The 21,903-nt window shown below is 41.4% G+C and overlaps 2 long non-coding RNA genes across 9 annotated transcripts; both read left to right on the top strand.

The window, feature by feature from the left end:
• The first annotated feature begins 209 nt into the window (after nt 1-209).
• LOC118813251 lies at nt 210-2,571 on the top strand. 2 transcript variants are annotated; one of them, XR_005007619.1, is made up of 4 exons: nt 210-324; nt 513-1,804; nt 1,922-2,029; nt 2,145-2,571. It is a non-coding gene; the product is annotated as an uncharacterized LOC118813251 (long non-coding RNA). The 2 variants fall into 2 exon arrangements; XR_005007618.1 differs by having other exon boundaries at nt 513-584; nt 709-2,571.
• An 80-nt stretch (nt 2,572-2,651) lies between these two features.
• LOC118813249 lies at nt 2,652-7,502 on the top strand. 7 transcript variants are annotated; one of them, XR_005007615.1, is made up of 5 exons: nt 2,652-2,967; nt 3,156-3,227; nt 3,352-4,211; nt 4,400-4,471; nt 4,596-7,502. It is a non-coding gene; the product is annotated as an uncharacterized LOC118813249 (long non-coding RNA). The 7 variants fall into 7 exon arrangements; XR_005007617.1 differs by having other exon boundaries at nt 3,352-6,189; nt 6,377-6,448; nt 6,573-7,502; XR_005007614.1 differs by having other exon boundaries at nt 3,352-3,972; nt 4,088-7,502.
• The last annotated feature ends 14,401 nt before the right edge of the window (nt 7,503-21,903 follow it).

The raw sequence follows: 21,903 nt of genomic DNA, 5'->3' as shown, positions 1-21,903 counted from the left end.
TGAGATCGGAGGTGTGAAGAGTTGTGCAGCAGAGATGTGTACCCAAAAATTGTGCTGAGAAAACTAACTCAGCCAGAGAGCAACAGGTCAGTCACAAACAACAGCGCCTCTACTCACATGACCACGTTAACACAGAGAGTTGAAGTTATACTTTATGTGTGTGAGACATGGTCCATCATCTCTTCCTGTCTGTGTCTGCAGGATTCCTGCTCATCATATTTAGGTTACGGAGCTCCTTCCAGTGATGCTGACCATCATTTCACCATCAATTAGGAATCTCCAGTCAGTCCAGTAGTGTGGTGACTCTGCTGGACTGACTGGCCTGTAAGTACATGATTCACTTAATCAGCTATTTCAAATCTGACTGCTTTCCTTATTAAAATGTCTTCATGGATCTGAACGGCACTTTCAGTTTTCCTGATTCCATATTTCTTTCTTTCCTCCCTCTTTTTGTCTGTATATTGTGTGGATGGACTTTTGAGACTGAACTTCACACTCTTTATTACCATCAGCCTTATCGGCACAGAATCATCTTCAAGACCAGGAGAAGGACCGGCTCTTATACTGTCATCAGAAGTGATGAGGTGAGATAAAACGTTTCTTAAAGACTATTTTATATGAACAACATTAATTAGAAGCACATGTGTTGAACATGTAAAGAACATGCATCTGTTATTTAATCAATGAACATTTTTTTTGATCCTGCAGAATCTCACTGCCTTCCAGGAGGCATATGACCACTTCCTTCTGCTGGCTCAGAATCCTTCCTATGTTGGAGCTCATTCCAGTGATGGTGACCATCATTTCACCATCTATTAGGAAACTCCAGTCAGTCCAGTAGTGTGGTGACTCTGCTGGACTGACTGGCCTGTAAGTACATGATTCACTTAATCAGCTCTTTCTTATCTGACCGCTTTTCAAATTAAAATGTATTTATGGATCTGAACGGCACTTTCAGTGTTTCTGATTCCATATTTCTTTTTTTTCCTCCCTTTTTCTGTCTGTCAAGCCCCTGACCAATCAGAAGGAGAAGCAGTGAGCGCTTACACATTTAAATGGCCAATGCTTTGTATTTCCATGACTGAGATCAGTGGAATGTTAAAAGGTATGAAAAATTAAATAAAGTGCAATAATTAAAACATCAACAACCTCCTTTCTGTTTCCATGTCTCTCTGCCCCACAGTCTGTCACACAATGGGTCTAAATGACTTTTTTTTTTAAGGCATAAACGGTAGTAACTGACTTGAGATCGGAGGTGTGAAGAGTTGTGCAGCAGAGATGTGTACCCAAAAATTGTACTGAGAAAACTAACTCAGCCAGAGAGCAACAGGTCAGTCACAAACAACAGCGCCTCTACTCACATGACCACGTTAACACAGAGAGTTGAAGTTATACTTTATGTGTGTGAGACATGGTCCATCATCTCTTCCTGTCTGTGTCTGCAGGGATTACTGCTCATCATATTTAGGTTACGGAGCTCCTTCCAGTGATGCTGACCATCATTTCACCATCAATTAGGAATCTCCAGTCAGTCCAGTAGTGTGGTGACTCTGCTGGACTGACTGGCCTGTAAGTACATGATTCACTTAATCAGCTCTTTCTTATCTGACCGCTTTTCAAATTAAAATGTATTTATGGATCTGAACGGCACTTTCAGTGTTTCTGATTCCATATTTCTTTTTTTTCCTCCCTTTTTCTGTCTGTCGAGCCCCTGACCAATCAGAAGGAGAAGCAGTGAGTGCTTACACATTTAAATGGCCAATGCTTTGTATTTCCATGACTGAGATCAGTGGAACGTTAAAAGGTATGAAAAACTAAATAAAGTGCAATAATTAAAACATCAACAACCTCCTTTCTGTTTCCATGTCTCTCTGCCCCACAGTCTGTCACACAATGGGTCTAAAATGACTTTTTTTTTAAGGCATAAACAGTAGTAACTGACGTGAGATCGGAGGTGTGAAGAGTTGTGCAGCAGAGATGTGTACCCAAAAATTGTGCTGAGAAAACTAACTCAGCCAGAGAGCAACAGGTCAGTCACAAACAACAGCGCCTCTACTCACATGACCACGTTAACACAGAGAGTTGAAGTTATACTTTATGTGTGTGAGACATGGTCCATCATCTCTTCCTGTCTGTGTCTGCAGGGATTACTGCTCATCATATTTAGGTTACGGAGCTCCTTCCAGTGATGCTGACCATCATTTCACCATCAATTAGGAATCTCCAGTCAGTCCAGTAGTGTGGTGACTCTGCTGGACTGACTGGCCTGTAAGTACATGATTCACTTAATCAGCTCTTTCTTATCTGACCGCTTTTCAAATTAAAATGTATTTATGGATCTGAACGGCACTTTCAGTGTTTCTGATTCCATATTTCTTTTTTTTCCTCCCTTTTTCTGTCTGTCGAGCCCCTGACCAATCAGAAGGAGAAGCAGTGAGTGCTTACACATTTAAATGGCCAATGCTTTGTATTTCCATGACTGAGATCAGTGGAACGTTAAAAGGTATGAAAAATTAAATAAAGTGCAATAATTAAAACATCAACAACCTCCTTTCTGTTTCCATGTCTCTCTGCCCCACAGTCTGTCACACAATGGGTCTAAATGACTTTTTTTTTTAAGGCATAAACGGTAGTAACTGACTTGAGATCGGAGGTGTGAAGAGTTGTGCAGCAGAGATGTGTACCCAAAAATTGTACTGAGAAAACTAACTCAGCCAGAGAGCAACAGGTCAGTCACAAACAACAGCGCCTCTACTCACATGACCACGTTAACACAGAGAATTGAAGTTATACTTTATGTGTGCGAGACATGGTCCATCATCTCTTCCTGTCTGTGTCTGCAGGGATTACTGCTCATCATATTTAGGTTACGGAGATCCTTCCAGTGATGCTGACCATCATTTCACCATCAATTAGGAATCTCCAGTCAGTCCAGTAGTGTGGTGACTCTGCTGGACTGACTGGCCTGTAAGTACATGATTCACTTAATCAGCTATTTCAAATCTGACTGCTTTCCTTATTAAAATGTCTTCATGGATCTGAACAGCACTTTCAGTTTTCCTGAGTCCATATTTCTTTCTTTGCTCCCTCTTTCTCTCTGTATGATTGTGTGATGGACCTTCGAGACTGAACTTCACACTCTTTATTACCATCAGCCTTATCGGCACAGAATCATCTTCAAGACCAGGAGAAGGACCGGCTCTTATACTGTCATCAGAAGTGATGAGGTGAGATAAAACGTTTCTTAAAGACTATTTTATATGAACAACATTAATTAGAAGCACATGTGTTGAACATGTGAAGAACATGCATCTGTTATTTAATCAATGAACATTTTTTTTGATCCTGCAGAATCTCACTGCCTTCCAGGAGGCATATGACCACTTCCTTCTGCTGGCTCAGAATCCTTCCTATGTTGGAGCTCATTCCAGTGATGGTGACCATCATTTCACCATCTATTAGGAAACTCCAGTCAGTCCAGTAGTGTGGTGACTCTGCTGGACTGACTGGCCTGTAAGTACATGATTCACTTAATCAGCTCTTTCTTATCTGACCGCTTTTCAAATTAAATTGTATTTATGGATCTGAACGGCACCTTCAGTTTTCCTGATTCCATATTTCTTTCTTTCCTCCCTTTTTCTGTCTGTCGAGCCCCTGACCAATCAGAAGGAGAAGCAGTGAGTGCTTACACATTTAAATGGCCAATGCTTTGTATTTCCATGACTGAGATCAGTGGAACGTTAAAAGGTATGAAAAACTAAATAAAGTGCAATAATTAAAACATCAACAACCTCCTTTCTGTTTCCATGTCTCTCTGCCCCACAGTCTGTCACACAATGGGTCTAAAATGACTTTTTTTTTAAGGCATAAACAGTAGTAACTGACGTGAGATCGGAGGTGTGAAGAGTTGTGCAGCAGAGATGTGTACCCAAAAATTGTGCTGAGAAAACTAACTCAGCCAGAGAGCAACAGGTCAGTCACAAACAAAAGCGCCTCTACTCACATGACCACGTTAACACAGAGAGTTGAAGTTATACTTTATGTGTGTGAGACATGGTCCATCATCTCTTCCTGTCTGTGTCTGCAGGGATTACTGCTCATCATATTTAGGTTACGGAGCTCCTTCCAGTGATGCTGACCATCATTTCACCATCAATTAGGAATCTCCAGTCAGTCCAGTAGTGTGGTGACTCTGCTGGACTGACTGGCCTGTAAGTACATGATTCACTTAATCAGCTATTTCAAATCTGACTGCTTTCCTTATTAAAATGTCTTCATGGATCTGAACAGCACTTTCAGTTTTCCTGATTCCATATTTCTTTCTTTGCTCCCTCTTTCTCTCTGTATGATTGTGTGATGGACCTTCGAGACTGAACTTCACACTCTTTATTACCATCAGCCTTATCGGCACAGAATCATCTTCAAGACCAGGAGAAGGACCGGCTCTTATACTGTCATCAGAAGTGATGAGGTGAGATAAAACGTTTCTTAAAGACTATTTTATATGAACAACATTAATTAGAAGCACATGTGTTGAACATGTAAAGAACATGCATCTGTTATTTAATCAATGAACATTTTTTTTGATCCTGCAGAATCTCACTGCCTTCCAGGAGGCATATGACCACTTCCTTCTGCTGGCTCAGAATCCTTCCTATGTTGGAGCTCATTCCAGTGATGCTGACCATCATTTCACCATCAATTACCGTCAATTAAGGGACTCCAGTTCAGTAGTGTGGTGACTCTGCTGGACTGACTGGCCTGTATGTACATGGTTCACTTAATCAGCTATTTCTTATCTGAATGTTTTCCATGTTAAAATGTCTTCATGGTTGTAAATGGAACTTACATGACTTCTTGTTTCTCTGTCTCTTTAACTGTTTTAGCATCAAGACTGCACTTTACTCTTACATTGACAACAGGAAACCTTTTATTACCATCACTGAGTGTTACGGTGAGGGTATTACACGCTCACATTGCTTGTCTTTTTTGTGCAAACATTTGATGATATTTGATCTTTATATATTTGATCTTTAACAAGTCTCTATACTGCAGTAAGCAGAATGTTTGAGAACTTTTGGTTGTTTTTGAAAAATTCAGTTTCTTGCCTTTTTTTCTCTTTTTGCAGCCTCATCTGCACAGGAACATCCTCTCAACCTGCAGAAGGACTAAGTGTTATACTGTAATCGAAAATGACAAGGTAAGCTAATACCTTTCTATAAGCCTGTTTTATTTGAACAACAGTAACTAGACAAAAAATGTGGTCAACATGTGAAGAACATGCATCTGTTGTCTAATGAAGGAACATGATTTTTTTTTGATCCTGCAGAATCTCACTGCCTTCCAGGAGGCATATGACCACTTCCTTCTGCTGGCTCAGAATCCTTCCTATGTTGGAGCTCATTCCAGTGATGGTGACCATCATTTCACCATCTATTAGGAAACTCCAGTCAGTCCAGTAGTGTGGTGACTCTGCTGGACTGACTGGCCTGTAAGTACATGATTCACTTAATCAGCTCTTTCTTATCTGACCGCTTTTCAAATTAAATCGTATTTATGGATCTGAACGGCACTTTCAGTGTTCCTGATTCCATATTTCTCTCTTTCCTCCCTTTTTCTGTCTGTCGAGCCCCTGACCAATCAGAAGGAGAAGCATTGAGTGCTTACACATTTAAATGGCCAATGCTTTGTATTTACATGACTGAGATCAGTGGAAAGTGGAAGGTATGAAAATCTAAATAAAGTGCAATAATTAAAACATCAACAACCTCCTTTCTGTTTCCATGTCTCTCTGCCCCACAGTCTGTCACACAATGGGTCTAAAATGACTTTTTTTTTTAAGGCATAAACAGTAGTAACTGACGTAAGATCGGAGGTGTGAAGAGTTGTGCAGCAGAGATGTGTACCCAAAAATTGTGCTGAGAAAACTAACTCAGCCAGAGAGCAACAGGTCAGTCACAAACAAAAGCTCCTCTACTCACATGACCACGTTAACACAGAGAGTTGAAGTTATACTTTATGTGTGCGAGACATGGTCCATCATCTCTTCCTGTCTGTGTCTGCAGGGATTCCTGCTCATCATATTTAGGTTACGGAGCTCCTTCCAGTGATGCTGACCATCATTTCACCATCAATTAGGAATCTCCAGTCAGTCCAGTAGTGTGGTGACTCTGCTGGACTGACTGGCCTGTAAGTACATGATTCACTTAATCAGCTATTTCAAATCTGACTGCTTTCCTTATTAAAATGTCTTCATGGATCTGAACGGCACTTTCAGTTTTCCTGATTCCATATTTCTTTCTTTCCTCCCTCTTTTTGTCTGTATATTGTTGGATGGACCTTCGAGACTGAACTTCACACTCTTTATTACCATCAGCCTTATCGGCACAGAATCATCTTCAAGACCAGGAGAAGGACCGGCTCTTATACTGTCATCAGAAGTGATGAGGTGAGATAAAACGTTTCTTAAAGACTATTTTATATGAACAACATTAATTAGAAGCACATGTGTTGAACATGTAAAGAACATGCATCTGTTATTTAATCAATGAACATTTTTTTTGATCCTGCAGAATCTCACTGCCTTCCAGGAGGCATATGACCACTTCCTTCTGCTGGCTCAGAATCCTTCCTATGTTGGAGCTCATTCCAGTGATGGTGACCATCATTTCACCATCTATTAGGAAACTCCAGTCAGTCCAGTAGTGTGGTGACTCTGCTGGACTGACTGGCCTGTAAGTACATGCTTCGCTTAATCAGCTTTTTCATATCTGACTGCTTTCCTTATTAAAATGTCTTTATGGTTGTAAACGGCACTTTCAATGTTTCTGATTCCATATTTCTTTCTTTCCTCCCTCTTTCTGTCTTTATCATTGTTGGATGGACTTTTGAGACCGAACTTCACACAGGAAACTCTTTACTACCATCAGCCTTATCGGCACAGAATCATCTTCAAGACCAGGAGAAGGACCGGCTCTTATACTGTCATCATAAGTGACGAGGTAAGATAAAACTTTTCTGAAATACCATTTTATATGAACAACATTAATTAGACACAAATGTGTTCAACATGCAAAAAACATGCATCTGTTTTTTAATCATGAAACACTGAGTTTTTTTGTCTCTTATCCTTTATCTCCATTTTTCACACAGAAAGTGACAACAAGCAACACAGAATCCACATGAACCACTTCATCCTTCATTCACACCAGCTTTCAACAGAAACATTCTTATTTTCTTCTTTTTTTAAGAATGCTCATTTAATAGTAATAAAATATTCATTTGTTTCAACGATTTGGACTCATTATGTACTATTTGATTAGTTACAGTGTTACTCCTGTTTAAGTGTGTGTTGATATTAGTAAATACACCATATTTTATGTTACGCAGGATCAACAAAGTCAAACCTGATTAATTGTGTAATTGCTCACAAGATCCTTTTTAAGTAGTTTATTTCTCAGAAAACGTCATTTATGGACGATGCGACAAGAAAAAGCACAGAGTAAATTGTGGGAGTCTTGTCTCAGACCTGAGACAAGGTCACTGACTATAACACAGACTCACTGATATATATAAGCAAACTTTGCTGCATAACTTAAAGGGGATATTTGCATAATTCAACCACTCAGATCTAAACAAAGTATTCAGAGTGGTTTGATGTGAACTAGTTCACTGTAGAGAGATTTTCCAGTTTTTTCTTTACTGTGGTGGTGACAGGAACCAGGTGTCACAATGTCTACAGCCATTTTATTTACCATCCAAAACCTGTAAACCTACACATCTCTGCTGAGATTTTATATAGAATGTTGTTAATGGCCCTTCCTGGATCGGGGTCTTGTCGTGGCGGAAGAGCTTGTGTGGTCTAGGGATCTTCAGAGCTAAGTCGTCGGGAGCAACATGCTCCTGGTAGGGTCTCCCAGGGCGAACAGGTCTGGAGTGAAGACCCAGACTAACTCGATCCAAAAACCTCCATGAAAAACGGACACAGAACATCGTGTACCCTGCCCGGGAGAGGGTCACCGGGACCTACCCCTGGAGCCAGGCCTGGGGGTAGCGTCCCTCGGCGAGCGCCTGGTGGCCGGGCAGCCCACGTAACCCGGCCGGGCTCAGCCCGAAGAGGCAACGTGGGGGGACCATGTGGGCCCACCACCCGCAAGGTCCAGCATGGGGGAGTGGTGCAGTGCCGTACAGGCAGTGGGAGATTGCGGGGGGGCCCTTGGTGGCCTAGGCCCCTGCGGCAGAAACTGGCTCTTGGTACGTGGAATGTAACCTCACTGGGGGGGAAGGAGCCGGAGCTTGTGCGGGAGGTTGAGAGGTACCAACTAGATATAGTTGGGCTCACCTCCACCCACAGTATCGGCTCTGGAACCAAACTCCTGGATAGGGGTTGGTCCCTCTCCTACTCCGGGGTTGCACAAGGTGAGAGGCGCCGGGCGGGTGTGGGGATACTCACGAGTCCCCGGCTGGCGGCAGTACAGTTGGAGTTTGTCCCGGTGGACGAGAGGGTCGCCTCAATGCGTATTAAAATCGCAGAGAGGAAAACTCTGACTGTTGTGTGTGCTTATGCACCAAACAACAGGTCGGAGTATTCTGCCTTCTTGGAGCAAGTGGGCGGGGTTCTGGAAAGGGTCCCGACTACAGACTCCATAGTCTTACTGGGAGACTTCAATGCTCATGTTGGCAATGACTGGGAGACCTGGAGAGGCGTGATTGGGAAGAACGGCCTGCCCGATCTAAACCCGAATGGTGAATTGTTATTGGACTTCTGTGCCAGGCATGGATTGTCCATAACGAACACCAAGTTCGAACACAAGGATGTTCATAAGTGTACATGGTACCAGAGCTCCTTGGGTCAAAGGTCAATGATCGACTTTGTTGTCGTTTCATCTGACTTGGGACCATATGTTCTGGACACTCGGGTGAAGAGAGGTGCTGAGCTGTCAACTGATCACCATCTGGTGGTGAGTTGGATCAGATGGCAGGGAAGACTGAGGGTTAGACCCGGTAGGCCCAAGCGAATAGTGAGGGTGTGCTGGGAACGACTGTCGGAGGCCCCTGTTCGGAATGATTTTAACTCCCACCTCCAGGAGAGCTTTTCTCATGTCCCGGAGGAGGTAGGGGACATAGAGTCTGAATGGACCCTGTTCAAAACCTCCGTTGTGGAAGCTGCCAGGCGCAGCTGTGGCCAAAAGCTTGTTGGTGCCTGTCATGGCGGTAACCCAAGAACCCCCTGGTGGACACCGGTGGTGAGGGAGGCCGTCAAGCTGAAGAAAGAGGCCTTTAGGGACTGGATGGCCCGAAGGACTCCCGATTCAGCAGATAGGTACCGACATGCAAAAAAGGTGGCAGCTGCAACGGTGGCAGAAGCAAAATCCAGGGCGTGGGAGGAGTTTGGTGAGGCCATGGAAAAAGACTTTCGGTCGGCCTCGAGGAGGTTCTGGACAACTGTCCGGCGACTCAGGAGTGGTCGGGGTGGCTGCGCCCAGGCTGTATTCAGCAGGGGTGGAGAAACTCTGACTTCAAATGAGGATATTGTCGGTCGGTGGAAAGAGCACTTTGAGGAACTCCTTAATCCGGGTGACATGCCTCCCTCATGGGAGTCAGGGCCAGAGGCCTCTGGCGTGTCAAGCTCCATTTCCCTGGTGGAGGTCACTGAGGTAGTTGGCAAGCTCTTCAGTGGCAAGGCACCGGGGGTGGATGAGATTCGTCCGGAGATGCTTAAGGCTCTGGATATTGTGGGGCTGTCGTGGCTGACACGCCTCTGCAATAGTGCGTGGACCTCGGGAACAGAACCCTTGGACTGGCAGACCGGGGTGGTGGTCCCTATTTTCAAGAAAGGGGACCGGAGGGTGTGTGCCAACTATCGGGGTATCACACTGCTCAGCCTCCCTGGGAAAGTCTATGCCAAGGTGCTGGAAAGGAGACTTCGACCGATAGTTGAACCTCAGATTGAGGAGGAACAATGCGGATTCCGTCCTGGCCGTGGAACAATGGACCAGCTTTTCACCCTCTCACGGATTGTTGAGGGGGCATGGGAGTTTGCCAACCCAGTCTACATGTGTTTTGTGGATTTGGAGAAGGCTTACGACCGTGTTCCCCGAGATATCTTGTGGGAGGTCCTCCGGGAGTATGGGGTGCCGGGGTTACTACTCCGGGCCATTCAATCTCTGTACGCCCGGAGTGAGAGCTGTGTTCGTGTACTCGGAATTAAGTCGGACTCTTTCAGTGTTAGCGTTGGACTCCGCCAGGGTTGTGCCCTGTCTCCACTCCTGTTTGTGATATTCATGGACAGGGTGTCAAGGCGTAGCCGGGGTCAGGAGGGCATTATGTGTGGAGGCCGGAGGGTGGCGTCTCTGCTATTTGCAGATGATGATGTTCTTTTGGCTGGATCACATGGATGCCTCCAGCGCACACTGGAGCGGTTTGCAGCTGAGTGTGAAGCGGTTGGTATGCGGATCAGCACCTCCAAGTCTGAGTCCATGGTCTTAGCCCGGAAAAGGATGGTATGCCCACTCCAGGTAGGGGGAAAGGACTTGCCCCAGGTGGAGGAGTTTAAGTATCTCGGGGTCTTGTTCACGAGTGATGGGAAGAAGGATCGTGAGATCGACCGCAGGCTGGGACAAGCGGCAGCAGTAATGCGGTCGCTGTACCGGACTGTAGTGGTGAAGAGGGAGCTGAGCCGTAAGGCGAAGCTCTCTGTTTACCGATCGGTCTACATCCCGACCCTCACCTATGGTCATGAGCTGTGGGTAATGACCGAAAGAATGAGATCGCGAATACAAGCGGCAGAAATGAGCTTTCTTCGCAGGGTGGCGGGCTACACTCTATTTGATAGGGTGAGGAGCTCGGCCATCCAGGAGGAGCTCGGAGTAGAGCCGCTACTCCTCCGCATTGAGAGGAGCCAGCTGAGGTGGTTCGGGCATCTGATCTGGATGCCCCCGGGACGCCTCCCGGTGGGGGTGTACCAGGCACGGCCTACCGGAATAAGACCCCGGGGTCGTCCTAGGACCCGCTGGAGGGATTATATCTCCAAGTTGGCCTGGGAGCGGCTTGGGGTCCCCGGGAATGAGCTGGAGGAAGTTGCGGGGGACAGGGTCACCTGGGATTCTCTGCTCTCCCAACTGCTACCGCGACCCTATCTGGACTAAGCGGTTAACGATGATGATGATGATGATGATGATGATGTTGTTAATGGTAATAAACAATCAGTATTTGATGTTACAGGCAGTTGGAGAACTAAGGCTTATCAGATGCTTCCTTTAAAGTAAATATTCGGACATATTTAACACATTACAGTGTAAATGGAGTCTAGGTGATTGCGCTCATTTTGATTTTGAAAGTTATATAGTTCATCTCTACACTTTAAATGTGCTGTATTTTCACTGTAACTGACTCAACATGAAGAGGAGTAACAGCTGTATCAATCTTGCACTGTAAATCGAACTTGTATAGTTTATCCTCTGTGGTCAAAACTGTATCTTTTAAAGTAGAACATATTTATTTTACATAGGAATATGTTTTTCTGGATTTTGAGTCTGTGTGTGTGTGTGCGCGCATGTGTGTGTGTCTGTGTGTGTTTCCTCTCCATGGACATCATGACTCTTACAGGAGATGAGTGCTCTTTGAGATGGTGATTGTAATTGAGGTAAGAACTTGCTTATGCTGATCTCCAAACTATAATAGCAGACGTGGTGGAGCTATCTGTGTCAGTAGAACTGGAACTAGGTTGTTCCATCATTGTGGAACTGTGTTGAAGGTGACTTTATGGAGATCATTCAGCAACGTTCAAGGTCTTGAGCCTGGCTGAGAGTGACTGTTGCAGACGTCATGGCTATGAACATGACTTGCACTGTCTTTGTTGACTGAACCAATTCAAGTCACCTCTAATAGTTTAGTATGAAACGATGAATCAGCATTTGTAAGCATACTAATTAGCATATTATTTGCATAAAGGTTTAACTGCTTGGTCTTTCTCTCTGTGTCTTTCTCTTGTTCTAGCTTGCTGATTTCTTTGATTCTTCTTGGTTAGTCAAGCCTTTGTTGTGCGTGAGGTTATGTTTGTTTGTGTGAATGTGACTCACTGAGATTGTTTTCTCTCCACTCTCTTAATGATGTTTCCGTTTCATGCTGCCATTAATTCTGAAAAGGACTTTTTCTGACATTTTAACATCATTTGATTTACATTTCGATTCAGAGTCTTTACTGTTAGATTTAAATCATTCATGCATTTCTAAACTCAGTAACACTTTATTTGAAGTATACCTGCATTGGGACTTCCTACCACATTCATAAGCACTGAATAACATTTATGAAGCAATTCTTTAATAGTTAAAAACAGCTTATGCCAGAACTCGCAAGACTACATAAGAGGTAAACACCACTCCCAAGTAGAGGAACTCATGAGGAAGAATAGTAGTTAAGAACAGCGTAAATCATAAATATCTACTTCGTTTATACAAAACTGTCATTTCTGTTAAGGAGATCTGTTTGGTTACAGAGAACAACTAACTCAGTTTTTCATGTCTGCAGCCACACAGACCTCCTTAATAGAAATTATCAAAACAATTCAACACAATATCTGTAATAACACAAAATATTTTTGCTTTTAATACTGAAGTGCATTTAAAGTCTTTTTGTATGTTTGTGTTCAATTAGAAATACAGACAGAGAACAGAGAACTTTTACAAGAGTCATTTTCACCATTTCTACTTCTACTCAAGTACAGACAAAAAAATATGTATATTTATGCATTTGGGCAAATACATATAAAATTGATCACTTTGAGAGAATCAAAATCTTCCATAGGACTGATATGTGGTGTTCTTAGTTCAGTATCTGTCTTATAGGTTCCATTACTGGTAAAGATGCTTCCTAACAGTGTTATAAATGGAACACATGTCTGTCACTTCAGTTTAAGACCCATTGTGTCAATACATTGTCATTTACTTCTTAAAGAATCTTACATTCGATTGTGAATATTGGCAAAACCTGTTTTTACATGTGCAAATATTACTTTATAAATAAGTTGCACAGTGCTTGTGGATATGTTATAAAGTCCTTATGTAGGTACCCGTCAGTTAAAGTGTTACTGCATATAGACTCACAAGAAAGAGGAAATAATGTTTCAGTGTTTTCTTTTCTGTTTAACATCTGGCAGGACAACAGATGAAAATGGGCCTGTTTATTAACCTCTGGCTCATCTACAGTTCAGTTGAGACTGTTTATTAACACATTTGTAAATAAATAAGTATAATATCTATAATGTCTCTTTGATTTCATCAACACATCTTAAATATGAACCATATTATTTTTATTGTTAACAACAATGATAATAACAATAATAATAGTAATAATAATAATAATAAACATTATTTTAAATTCTGCCTGTACTGTTTTACTGTTTGCAGTTTTTATGGCTATAGTGGAACCATATTAATATTATTATTATCAATATTAATTATTATTAGTAGTAGTAGTATTACTATTAGTAGTAGTAGTAGTATATTTAATATTATTATTTCTTCACTCTTTTTACAGTTTTTACAGTTATAGTGGAATCATCTCCACTAATGTTCAACATTCTGAGCACAACTATTACTTTTACTTGTTTTATTGTTTTTACATCTCCATACAAATTATTTGAAACCTATGAAATTATGAAATACTACCATTATTAAAATCTAAACTTTTATTATTAAATAAGCAACAAAATGTATATTACATTATTTTATATTTGTTATTTTGTATTATATTGTATTGTGATAAACATTTATCTATCTAAAATCTATCTATCAATCTATCTATAAATACAAATAATAAATGTAAATCACAACAACTCCTACATTAATGTATTTCTCCACATTTATTTATTTCACATTGCTATTTATTTTTTGTATATAATTTTTTTTAGTATATAAATGCAAAAATAAAAAGGTTAACTATACACATATTGACATTGATGAGGACTAAGGACTGTGATTATTTTCTGGTGTATTTATGGAGAGATCTGTTCATTATATCCTGTTTTCTTCATACTGGCGGATCAGCTGGAAACCAGAGTGAACGTGTTTGATTGTTTTTAACGGTTCGAGGTTCATTGTGATGTAATGGAATCTAAGCTTCGTTCCATCGTTCAATCACGGATCTCTCAGCTATGAATTCTCTCACGTCCAGCGTCTCTTCTCGGCTGAGGTTGCGGCCTCTGCTGCTCGTAGCCGGAGCGGCCGCCGCCGCGAGCCTGAAGGTGGACAAACATATTCACTAAAGTTTCTGTGTAAACTAAATTTCGCAGAATTATTAACGAACAGAGCTTTATTAGCTTATTGTGCTAGCTTTTCAACCGATATCTAACCGAGGATGCTAGGCGAGCTAATGTTAGCTAGCTATGCTAACTGCTAGCTAAAATTGGGCGACAGTTGGTTGTAGGAATTGTTCCGTTGTGTTCTTTCACTGTTTTCGTTTAATTATCAATCCATCCAGCTATTCGTTCTTCCTTATGCAGTTAATTCCTTGTATTTCAATGGAAGTATCTGTATTAACTGACAGCTAACGTTACTTGGTTTGGTCAGTTTCCTTTCTTTTTTCTGTCTCCATGTTATGTGATGCTCCCGTTTTTTATCGTTTGAAAATTAAATATATAGTTACATAAAATCTGGTCAGATTATATTAATTAGTGAAGGGCATTATGGGTGCAGTCAGCCTGCCACTACTGGTTTGTAACAGACACTGTATTTATTAGTTGTAACTGTTAAGCTGATAACAGTGAGTTATCAGGAAGGTGACACAGATGTTCCTTTATATTTGTATTTGGAACAAACCTCAGTTGTCCCCAGTTGTGTATGAAAAACTATCGAGAGTTCAGTATTAAAACATCAACAACCTCCTTTCTGCCCCACGGTCTGTCACGTGATTGGTCTAAAATGACTTTTTTTTTAAGGCACGCACGTCATAAACGGCACGTGCGTCATAAACAGCACGTGTATTATAAACGGCACGTGCATCATAAACAGTAGTAACTGACGTCAGATCAGGGGTGTGGAGAGATGTGCGGCAGAGAGCTGTACCGAAAAATTGAGCTCCAAACTAACTCAGCATGAGAGCAACAGGTCAGTCAGAAACAAAAGCGGCTCTGCTCTCATAACCGCGCTGACACAGAGCCAGACTTTCGGCGTTTGCCTGAAAAGCTCCCTGCTTGTGCTCGTTAGCTTAGCCTCGTGTAGAAGCGATCGCCTTAAGCGAAGCGCAGACCTGCTGTATCTGCGTCCTTCCGTTTGTGCTCGCAGCCTGTTTAAATGTTTCTAAACTGAATTCAACGTCTCGCTTTAGGTAAAAAGTAAAAAATGAACTCAAACTGATGTGCGAGATGTTTTATTCAGTACCTCAAGCTCTTGAACAGTAAGTGCTGTTTGTGTTCCTACGATTTTACATTTGCCCATGTAAAAATACTCCTGTACTGTGAAGGAAAATCAATGGTAAACATCGGTAGGGCGTCGTTTACTACAGCCTCTGTGCGCTTTATAGAGATATTTAAATAAATGTAAAGAGCACTAAGAAAACAGGATCTTTGTCAGTCCCGGCCCACTTTACCTTGTTGGCTCATGTCTCACAAGCAGCAGTAAGTGATGGTGGAAGCTCGTCGTCCAAAAACGCAGCAATGAAAGCGGCTAGTAGTTGGTCTGATCAGCATATTTCTATCCCGGATGTTCCACAGCAGGAAGAAAAACATGTATTTTGTCTCCATCATTGAATATTATGGGAAGTGATTGAATAGTCAGTATCCTCGTACATCCTGTGGTCAGAGGAATGTCTGATTGTACGGGAGGGTTCTCGGCCCACCACCAGCGTGAAGCATTGTCGGTTTGCGGCTTCTAAAAGGCGGGATGTGCAATTGGCAGGAGCCATACAGTCCGCGGTAACACCTGGGTTTTTGCCAATTTTGCATACCTGGCTTGAATGTGGACAAAACAAAGGAGATGGATGTTGACTTCAGGAGAGCACAGAGTGACCACTCTCCGCTCACCGTCAACAACTCCCCTGTGGAGATCATTGCAAGCACCAAGTTCCTTACTGTTCACCCAACTGAGAACCTCACCTTCATAACCAAGAGCCCTCCAGCGAATAGTGAGGACAGCTGAAAAGATCATCGGGGTCTCTCTCCCCTCCATCACAGACATTTGCACCACACGCTGCATCCGAAAAGCCACTAGCATTGTGACTGACCTCACACACCCCTCACACGAACTGTTCTCTCCTCTGCCATGTGGAAGAAGGTAGTACCACAGCATTCAGACCCTCACAGCATCACAATATGAGACTAGCTCTATCCTCACTGCAGTTCTAGATCTATATCTGGAACACTGTATTTAAATATAATTACTGTATTTCACTGAAATACTTCATTTGATATAACTTGTTTTGTTTCTCTTGTATAGAGCTGAAATGACAATAAAGCCTGACTTGACTTGACTTGTAGTTCTGACTACTTGCATTTTTGCACATTTTAATTTACTTTAACAATGTTAGCTGCTAGAATTACTGTATCAACCAAATACTGTATTTCATTGCTGTTCTGGTTGCTACTTCAGTGACTGCGATGCTCATATATGCTAAGCTATCTGCTAGTCTGCTAATATGTCATAGTATGTTGCATCCTTGTTTGCGCAACTCCTCATACTGTCAGTACCGTGTACTGTCTGTGTTGTGTTTTATAGTTTTTCATATTTATTTATTGCACTGTATTGTCTGCACTGTGTGTATTGTGTTGTTTTGCACTTGTGGTCCTGAGGGAATGTTGTTTTGTTTCACTGTGTACGTGTATGTAGCTGAAATGATAATAAAGCCTTGACTTGATTTAAACATGCACAAGTACCTTCTCTCTAGCGGATGTCTATTTTATTTCACTTGCCAACGCAACTGAGGAAAAACTGGAAAACTACTTATTTAGTCTGATGGTGTTTTTGTTTCTTTTTTTTTATTAAAAAAAAAAACAAAAGCTAAATTTACCTTAAATAATGTCAGCTACATACGTAACACGTAACAACATCACCTTTTAATATGTTACAGTGCATAGTAACTCAGTTCATTCACTGGATGGGACATGCACAACTACATCGTCACCTGCATAATATATTACTAATCTTTGTACCGCACATTATATTTTTATGGTTGTTTTGGTATATTTTATGTTATTACATCATCTATGTATGCATGGTGTAGATACAAGGAAAAATGGGACAAATGACATAGTGCTTTAACAAACTCATGAAACATAGGTTTGCGATGCCTTTGTAAAGTCTGCATTGTAACGACTGGAATGAATCACTTTTATTATAAACAAGAGAAAGGTTGTAGTTCATGATACACACTAAATTTAGTTAGTTTCCTAATCAAAATGTATTTATGGATCTGAACGGCACTTTCAGTGTTCCTGATTCCATATTTCTCTCTTTCCTCCCTTTTTCTGTCTGTCGAGCCCCTGACCAATCAGAAGGAGAAGCAGTGAGTGCTACACATTTAAATGGCCAATGCTTTGTATTTCCATGACTGAGATCAGTGGAACGTTAAAAGGTATGAAAAACTAAATAAAGTGCAATAATTAAAACATCAACAACCTCCTTTCTGTTTCCATGTCTCTCTGCCCCACAGTCTGTCACACAATGGGTCTAAAATGACTTTTTTTTTAAGGCATAAACGGTAGTAACTGACGTGAGATCGGAGGTGTGAAGAGTTGTGCAGCAGAGATGTGTACCCAAAAATTGTGCTGAGAAAACTAACTCAGCCAGAGAGCAACAGGTCAGTCACAAACAAAAGCTCCTCTACTCACATGACCACGTTAACACAGAGAGCTGAAGTTATACTTTATGTGTGCGAGACATGGTCCATCATCTCTTCCTGTCTGTGTCTGCAGGGATTACTGCTTATCATATTTAGGTTACCGAGCTCCTTCCAGTGATGCTGACCATCATTTCACCATCAATTAGGAATCTCCAGTCAGTCCAGTAGTGTGGTCATTCTGCTGGACTGACTGGCCTGTAAGTACATGATTCACTTAATCAGCTCTTTCTTATCTGACCGCTTTTCAAATTAAAATGTCTTCATGGATCTGAACGGCACCTTCAGTGTTCCTGATTCCATATTTCTTTCTTTCCTCCCTCTTTTTGTCTGTATATTGTTGGATGGACCTTCGAGACTGAACTTCACACTCTTTATTACCATCAGCCTTATCGGCACAGAATCATCTTCAAGACCAGGAGAAGGACCGGCTCTTAAACTGTCATCAGAAGTGATGAGGTGAGATAAAACGTTTCTTAAAGACTATTTTATATGAACAACATTAATTAGAAGCACATGTGTTGAACATGTAAAGAACATGCATCTGTTATTTAATCAATGAACATTTTTTTTGATCCTGCAGAATCTCACTGCCTTCCAGGAGGCATATGACCACTTCCTTCTGCTGGCTCAGAATCCTTCCTATGTTGGAGCTCATTCCAGTGATGGTGACCATCATTTCACCATCTATTAGGAAACTCCAGTCAGTCCAGTAGTGTGGTGACTCTGCTGGACTGACTGGCCTGTAAGTACATGATTCACTTAATCAGCTATTTCTTATCTGAATGTTTTCCATGTTAAAATGTCTTTATGGTTGTAAATGGAACTTACATGACTTCTTGTTTCTCTGTCTCTTTAACTGTTTTAGCATCAAGACTGCACTTTACTCTTACATTGACAACAGGAAACCTTTTATTACCATCACTGAGTGTTACGGTGAGGTATTACACGCTCACATTGCTTGTCTTTTTTGTGCAATTGAAAACATTTGATGATATTTGATCTTTATATATTTGATCTTTAACAAGTCTCTATACTGCAGTAAGCAGAATGTTTGAGAACTTTTGGTTGTTTTTGAAAAATTCAGTTTCTTCCCTTTTTTCTCTTTTTGCAGCCTCATCTGCACAGGAACATCCTCTCAACCTGCAGAAGGACTAAGTGTTATACTGTAATCGAAAATGACAAGGTAAGCTAATACCTTTCTAGAAGACTGTTTTATATGAACAACAGTAACTAGACAAAAAATGTGGTCAACATGTGAAGAACATGCATCTGTTGTCTAATGAAGGAACATGATTTTTTTTGATCCTGCAGAATCTCACTGCCTTCCAGGAGGCATATGACCACTTCCTTCTGCTGGCTCAGAATCCTTCCTATGTTGGAGCTCATTCCAGTGATGCTGACCATCATTTCACCATCAATTAGGAATCTCCAGTCAGTCCAGTAGTGTGGTGACTCTGCTGGACTGACTGGCCTGTAAGTACATGATTCACTTAATCAGCTATTTCAAATCTGAATGTTTTCCATGTTAAAATGTCTTCTTGGTTGTAAATGGAACTTACATGACTTCTTGTTTCTCTGTCTTTTTAACTGTTTTAGCATCAAGACTGCACTTTACTCTTACATTGACAACAGGAAACCTTTTATTACCATCACTGAGTGTTACGGTGAGGTATTACACGCTCACATTGCTTGTCTTTTTTGTGCAAACATTTGATGATATTTGATCTTTATATATTTGATCTTTAACAAGTCTCTATACTGCAGTAAACAGAATGTTTGACAACTTTTGGTTGTTTTTGAAAAATTCAGTTTCTTGCCTTTTTTTCTCTTTTCGCAGCCTCATCTGCACAGGAACGTCCTCTCAACCTGCAGAAGGACTAAGTGTTATACTGTAATCGAAAATGACAAGGTAAGCTAATACCTTTCTAGAAGACTGTTTTATTTGAACAACAGTAACTAGACAAAAAATGTGGTCAATATGTGAAGAACATGCGTCTGTTGTCTAATAAAGAAACATGATTGTTTTTTATCCTGCAGAATCTCACTGCCTTCCAAGAGGCATATGACCACCTACCTCTGGTGGCTCAGAATCCTTCCTATGTTGGATAGATTGAAGCAGTGCTGGCTCAGATTGGGGTGAGTTTGAATATCTAGGCTTTATTCAGAACCATGGTGCTATTTACAAAATGTGGACTGTGAGTTAAGATATGTTTAGAGCATCGTCTCTTCTTGTCTGTGTCTGCAGGGATTACTGCTCGTCACATTTTGATTACAGAGCTAATTTCAGTGATGTTGACCATCATTTCACCATCAATTAGGAATCTCCAGTCAGTCCAGTAGTGTGGTGACTCTGCTGGACTGACTGGCCTGTAAGTACATGATTCACTTAATCAGCTATTTCAAATCTGACTGCTTTCCTTATTACAATGTCTTCATGGATCTGAACAGCACCTTCGGTTTTCCTGATTCCATATTTCTTTCTTTGCTCCCTCTTTCTCTCTGTATGATTGTGTGATGGACCTTCGAGACTGAAATTCACACAGGAAACTCTTTATTACCATCAGCCTTACCGGCACAGAATCATCTTCAAGACCAGGAGAAGGACCGGCTCTTATACTGTCATCAGAAGTGATGAGGTGAGATAAAACGTTTCTTAAAGACTATTTTATATGAACAACATTAATTAGAAGCACATGTGTTGAACATGTAAAGAACATGCATCTGTTATTTAATCAATGAACATTTTTTTTTGATCCTGCAGAATCTCACTGCCTTCCAGGAGGCATATGACCACTTCCTTCTGCTGGCTCAGAATCCTTCCTATGTTGGAGCTCATTCCAGTGATGGTGACCATCATTTCACCATCTATTAGGAAACTCCAGTCAGTCCAGTAGTGTGGTGACTCTGCTGGACTGACTGGCCTGTAAGTACATGATTCACCTAATCAACTCTTTCTTATCTGACCGCTTTTCAAATTAAATTGTATTTATGGATCTGAACGGCACTTTCAGTGTTCCTGATTCCATATTTCTCTCTTTCCTCCCTTTTTCTGTCTGTCGAGCCCCTGACCAATCAGAAGGAGATGCAGTGAGTGCTACACATTTAAATGGCCAATGCTTTGTATTTCCATGACGGAGATCAGTGGAACGTTAAAAGGTATGAAAAACTAAATAAAGTGCAATAATTAAAACATCAACAACCTCCTTTCTGTTTCCATGTCTCTCTGCCCCACAGTCTGTCACACAATGGGTCTAAAATGACTTTTTTTTTAAGGCATAAACAGTAGTAACTGATGTGAGATCGGAGGTGTGAAGAGTTGTGCAGCAGAGATGTGTACCCAAAAATTGTGCTGAGAAAACTAACTCAGCCAGAGAGCAACAGGTCAGTCACAAACAAAAGCTCCTCTACTCACATGACCACATTAACACAGAGAGTTGAAGTTATACTTTATGTGTGTGAGACATGGTCCATCATCTCTTCCTGTCTGTGTCTGCAGGGATTACTGCTCATCATATTTAGGTTACAGAGCTAATTTCAGTGATGGTGACCATCTTTTCACCATCAATTAGGAATCTCCAGTCAGTCCAGTAGTGTGGTGACTCTGCTGGACTGACTGGCCTGTAAGTACATGATTCACTTAATCAGCTATTTCAAATCTGACTGCTTTCCTTATTACAATGTCTTCATGGATCTGAACAGCACCTTCAGTTTTCCTGATTCCATATTTCTTTCTTTGCTCCCTCTTTCTCTCTGTATGATTGTGTGATGGACCTTCGAGACTGAAATTCACACAGGAAACTCTTTATTACCATCAGCCTTATCGGCACAGAATCATCTTCAAGACCAGGAGAAGGACCGGCTCTTATACTGTCATCAGAAGTGATGAGGTGAGATAAAACGTTTCTTAAAGACTATTTTATATGAACAACATTAATTAGACACAAATGTTTTGAATGTGAAAAGCATCTGTTGTCTAATCAAGAAATACAGATTTTTTTTGGACTCTGCAGAATCTCACTGCCTTCCAAGAGGCATATGACCACTTCATTCTGGTGGCTCAGAATCCTTCCT

This window comes from Colossoma macropomum, unplaced genomic scaffold (assembly GCF_904425465.1).
Source record: "Colossoma macropomum unplaced genomic scaffold, Colossoma_macropomum, whole genome shotgun sequence".
Lineage (NCBI taxonomy): Eukaryota > Metazoa > Chordata > Actinopteri > Characiformes > Serrasalmidae > Colossoma > Colossoma macropomum.
Note: the sequence above shows the minus strand (reverse complement) of the source record. Positions and strands in the feature narration are given on the sequence as shown.